Source organism: Poecilia latipinna, unplaced genomic scaffold, assembly GCF_001443285.1.
Source record: "Poecilia latipinna isolate Pla-1442-1.1 unplaced genomic scaffold, P_latipinna-1.0 Scaffold717, whole genome shotgun sequence".
In the NCBI taxonomy this organism is placed as follows: domain Eukaryota; kingdom Metazoa; phylum Chordata; class Actinopteri; order Cyprinodontiformes; family Poeciliidae; genus Poecilia; species Poecilia latipinna.
In genome coordinates, this window is record NW_015113333.1 from 207798 (window position 1) to 213804 (window position 6007).

Genomic DNA, 6007 nt, shown 5'->3' on the forward strand with positions numbered 1-6007 from the left:
GTGAAGCCTGGTAACACAGAGAGGGTTGTGTGTGCAAACCCGGACTCAAAGAGCAAGGGCCTATGGGATTAAACTTCTATTTGCTCTGTACTCATTTTATTCAGAAGTTGTACAGATGCTTGCTGTGTATCTGAGGCTCAGTAGGAGTTTTTTTTTTTTTTTGAGGCATTATTTATTATATTGCTCTGTTTTGAAATCCTCTGTGAATTCAAGTCATACAGTCAGGATGTAAACGAGTTATTTCTGTCAGAAGGATGCTAATATGTTTGCCTAATAAAGTTAGGTTTACCATTTAAAATAAACAATAAACCTGATTTAAGCATCAGTGACTCCAGATGTATTGCAGTTGCTTTTGGAAACATTTACACCCCTTGTACACAATTTGTCACATATTAAGAAAAATGGTGCTTTTAAGCAATATTAAAATTTTTTGAGATGTACTAGGATTTGCACATATGTCACTATGGTGTGACATGCAGCGGTAACAGTAAAGATAGCGTGCCATAAAGTCTTGAAATCTAGTTTCAGAGAAAATGCTACATACTGTATACCCTAGAGAGATTCATCATCCTTCTCTTGAACCATCTACTATCCACCACGACAGAGCTCCAGCTAATAGCTCTTGTGCAAAGGTACTATTTTTATGCCTGTCAAATTGTGCTACCACTGACATTTCTTACTGATGCAACTTAAGAAATGGGAACAAATTATGTATTGTTGTGACAGCCTCATAGAAACAAAATGCCTAGAGACAATTTAAACAGAATCTGCTTGCAAAGTTGTGATTTATGTGCAGAAAACACAGAAAGGTTTTTCTGGAAAATAGTACAGACAGTAAGGAGAAGCCATTAAAACCTCACATGCAAATAATTATGGGTTTTATTCAGTTGGACTGATGTAATCAAGTTAACTGTATGCAACACCTAACTTAACTTTTTAAAATATGCTAGGGAAGGGAGAGAAAACCTAAAAATAATCCATTCTCTTTGCTTGAGAAAATGCGTCTAGCTTGCCTATTAGATTGTTAAGCAAGCTTAATGAAAATGTAAACATCTTAAGTTAAATCAATTAAACATATATGAAATTTTAAGTTACAATCAACTTAATTCAAAGAAGCACGACAGCCTGAACACACCATGTCAAACATGGTAGTGGCTGCAACATGCTGTGGGGAGACTTTTCTTCAGCAGGGACATGGAAGCTGCTCAGAGTGGATAGAAAGAAGGAAAGTGGACTTGGGACAGGAGTCAAAGCTTGTCAAATACCTGAAACGCGGCGATGGGTCAGGGGACGACGTACGGAGGCCTCGGTTTTCAACCGTGTCAGGTTCAAGTCCCAGCCTGACGCTCGTCTTTCTTCTCTCGCAACCCACTTTCCTGTCAATTCATTGTCAAGTGAAATCCACAAAGGCAACAAAAATCCTAAAAAAAATATATCTATTTGTGTAAGTTTATACCTAATTCCACTTAAGAATATGTGCCAAGACTTTAAAGTTGATCATGAGGGATGCTTTCCATTAAAATCTGACTTAACCTAAGCTTTTTTTTTTTTTTTTTTGCAAAGTCAAATTGGTAAAAACACAACTTTCTGGATTTGCAAACTACTTGGACAAAAAGGGTTTCTATACTGTTGACTCTGGGGGGAAGAATTCGAACGCACAGCAACATCAATAGTCAAAAGACAAAAATCGGCTTGGCAAATGCTGTATAGTTGTGTATGTAAAGTTCTGACCTATGTGGAAAAATGACCTAAAAAAAAAAAACAGTGTCAGAAATACTGACGTAAAAATGAACAGGAAGAATGATGGATATGTTTTTTTCCTCTACGCTAAGAGTAAAGGTTTTTGAAGTTACAAGGTGATTGGCATTGTCTGTCAGACACTGATGGATCAGCTTGCACACACAGGGTGAGTGGAGGAACGCTGTGTGTGTGTGTGTGTGGGAGAGAGAGACAGATTCAGATGCATTCAAGTGAATTTTCAAAAGTTTGTTTTTTTGGAGAAAGCAGTCGGAGCACATGCAGCTGGGATGTGGCTCTGTGCATGGCTGTTTATTTGTCACAGGCATCTTCAGACGGGTTTTGCCTCCTCCGAGACGTTAATGGCCGTCGTATATCACAGTGCTTGCGTCCCCCATCGTGGCTGAGACAGGCGCAGCCTGACACAAGTTAATGATCAGAGTTTGCAAAGGAAATGAAGATTGATGGGATTCGAGTCTGTATTTCTGCCCCTGAAATGGAAAGAAATGCACTAGGGTGAGGAATACCTCCTATATGTACATGACATGTTTCATGGTGGGTTTGTCTGCTTATCCTAAGTGATACATTTTATGTTGTTAGCAGCTTTCATATCAAGTTATGTAAAATACACAGTTAGGTAATTACTATAAATAAACCATTTAATCTGATTATTAAAAAAAATGATCATCATAAAAATGGCACTATATATTTCTCTTTTTTTAATAGTTGAAAATATTAAATCTTTTACATTAATTATTGGAACACAAAAATACTACTTAATATATTCTGGAAATATAGCTTCCATAAATATATTTAAGCTATTTTTTCTAGTATATAGCTTCTGGGGGGGAAAAAATAGAGCAAAACTTAAATGTTTTCATAAATGTAACCGTACCCGTTCAAATGTCTTTAAATGTTTTCATTCTATTATTTACATTGTTCCTAGATTTATCCTATAGAAATAATTTTGGTAAAACATCCGACTTATGTTGGACAGCATGAAGCTACACAATGTATTTAAATACCTGGTTACAAAAAAGCAAGAAAAATGTATTCAACATGCAAAATTAAAATGTCCAAAAAACAGAAATTGGTTTGAATTCATTTATTGTATTCCTCTTTAAATACTTATTTACACTATTCACAAGTAATTGTACATGGCTTCATTACGTGCATATTGTCATATACAAAAACTGTACAGACATTTACACTACCGAGGGCTCAGTGCGTGCAACAGAAGACACACCTTGCCTCTGAACCTACTTTTTTTTTTCTTTTTTTTTAATCCTAACATATTTCACAGATATTGTCAGATATTATGTTAGCATGACACACGAACCTGGATGAAATCTACTAAAGCAGCTGTAAGAGAAGATGCGTGTTGAAGTGTGGCAGAGTAGCCAAGTGCTCTCTTGATCAAGAGCCCACATGATGGTGTGTAAATGCCATTCCATCCCCTCAGCAGCCCCAGGCAAAGTCGCAGCCCTTTTCTGCCAGGATGATAAAGTAAGCAGAAGTACTTACTGGCTTAAAACAGAACTGAAGGACAATCCGCAATCCCAAAAAGCACATCTAAGCAGATTCATGAGTTTTGGTCAAAAGTCCTTAATATACTTTGTTTTTACAGGCAGTCAGGAGATTTGGCTGAGGCACAACGCCAACGCTAAGAACTTTAGTGAAGCTTCAGTTTTGTGAAACATTAGATCTTTCTATAAAATCCAAACACTGGCTACTCGTATCACATTGCTTTTTTTTTTCTGTTATTATTTGCTAGAATATGTCTGGAAGGTTGTATGCTATCAATATTAAATTTAAAATAACTATATCAATAACAACTCTGTAAGAAATTGCCTATTTCATTTGGAAATAGAGTCATTTTACTCAATGAGTAATACTAAAGTGATAGTTGGTTTGTTGCTTAGTGGTAGTTGAGTAGTCAGTGGATTACCTGTAGTAGACAACAGTGAGATTAATCTTAAGCCTTGAAAACCAGGCTGAAGTTATCAAGAGAGAATCAAGCTAACGGGCACGGGGTAGTCCTGATTTTTTTACTCATCTCTTACTTCTTGTAGAAACATATAATTGTGAGCTTTGCTGGAAAAGATACTTTTCCTTTTTTGAGCTGATGTTAGGAATTTACAACAACTAAAAATGAAAATGTGTCACAGGACACAGCATTTCATTTTCTCTTACATTATCTTACCAGAGGAGGGGGGGAAAAAAAAAAAAAACTTCCTACAATTTCACAGAAGGCCAGTGTTGAGCTTGGTGTGACGTTTTCAGGCAAGTAACTTTCATATTACTATGTGAGGTTATGTTATGGATTTGTAGGTTGTTTTAATCAGCTGGATCTGCAGCGACTTGCCAGTCCGCTAGAGTCACTGTGGAAAGAGCAAGCTTTTGGTTTTTGTGTCAGTAACACAGACCATGATCAGCTGAAATAAAAAACAAAAACTGCACCATACTTAGGTCTCTGTGAAGTTGTAGACAAAACATTGTTTCACATTGATATGAAAATTTACATTTTAAGCTGTTTAAAATAGCTAAAGTCAGCTAAAACAGGGGAGCACATCTATATAGCTTGTTAGTCATCCAACACTCAGGATTTACATAATTTTTCTACAAGCTCATGGAGTTATGATGTGTAAAGGAGCCATTAGGGATGATAACTCTACAGAACCTCACTTCTACTCTCTGGAATTAATCTCTAACGTTAGCACTATTATTTATTTTTTTTTATCTTAGATCTGTGTTGCTATGGAAACTGAAGGAGCTAAACATTTCTCCAAACAAAACCCACACTTCCCCAGTTTATTCTTAAAACTTCAGTAACGGGTGAAATGTCTTCTTAACGCCCAAATTCCAGACCTAAAAAGACTTGGCCGATTAGCAGTGGCACATCTTAAACAACTCCAGTCCACAGTCAGCATAACAAGGAGAACGGCAACGTAAACAAGTTTTACGTGCAAAAGTGTACTCACAACAAATATGTCATCTAAAATAGGAATATTGTTTTTTTTTGACATTCTAAACAATGAAAGGAATACATCTTTACTGAGCCTGCACAGCATTTAGCTTGATTTCCCCCATGAGAACTTCTCACTTTTTCTCCAAACTGTCAACCGTTCAACACAACCCTACCTTAAAACAGATTAAATATCCCTTTCAGAAGAATTCTGTTTTGGTCTATCTGTATTCGTCCAAACCTTTCAACATAGGTTTTCCGTGTTATTGTTAGAAAATGACTGTGCTTCTCCAGACAGTGGAGTTCGTCACGTGTACCGACAATAAATCAGGATGCTGAGGTTTACCACTGAGCTGGGGGGGCGACCAGTGTTGGGCATTTAAACAAATAAATGCATGCTGCGTTCAAAGCCGCCTACTGCTTACTTCTGACTCATTTTTTAAGACTTATTGCAGTATGCTCTGGGAGGCTTAACCTGTAAAAGGTTCCAGCAAGTATCTCTTAATGTTTTTTTTCAAAATACCAGTGATTTGGATAAATTTGCATGATCTACCAAGGATGACATTTTACTTGACAGTTAGATAAATTACATTACAATGTTTCTTTCATCAATTCCCAAGCTTTTTTCTTTTTTTTTTTTTTCACCAGACATTTAAGCACTTTGCTTTGCGGTATGCAGCTAGTGAGGTAGACTGTTCCACTGCATACTGATGTTTTTTTTTTCCCCCTCATTCCTACGTTTTAAGATATTTCCAGCATTCTTGAGAAGTTGCCTATTTTGTATTGCATGAATCAGAACCCTTAGCAAGATTAGCATACATTCCTGACTGCGTAGTAGACGGTTTAACGTGGTTTGTGGTCATTATTGACAACTGAACTTGAATATCAAGACACAACTAAGAAAAAGAAGATAAAGTCTCCTGGTCATCTATAAAGTTGTGTTATGCCCTAAAATGGGATTAAAAAGCAAATCTGAAAGCAAGGACTACCTTTGTTCATCATATAATATTTCTTAGACATAATATGATAACTTACTTCTAAATCTACAGTAGATTTAAACAGGTGTGCTTATTTTTTTTTTTTTAGGACATTGTCTGCATTTTTTTTATAAGGCAAGATAAAAACATGGCTTCATCTACATCTACAAAACAGGGTGTAAAGTGTTTGCAGCAAGTGTGTTTTCCCAAAGTGCTCGTAAATCCTAAATTGCAGAGATCAATCTGAGATCAACTGATCTGAAAGAAGTCAGTTAAACTCAAATTCAATGCTACAATGCTTAAAAAAAAAATCATATGGTACAATTAT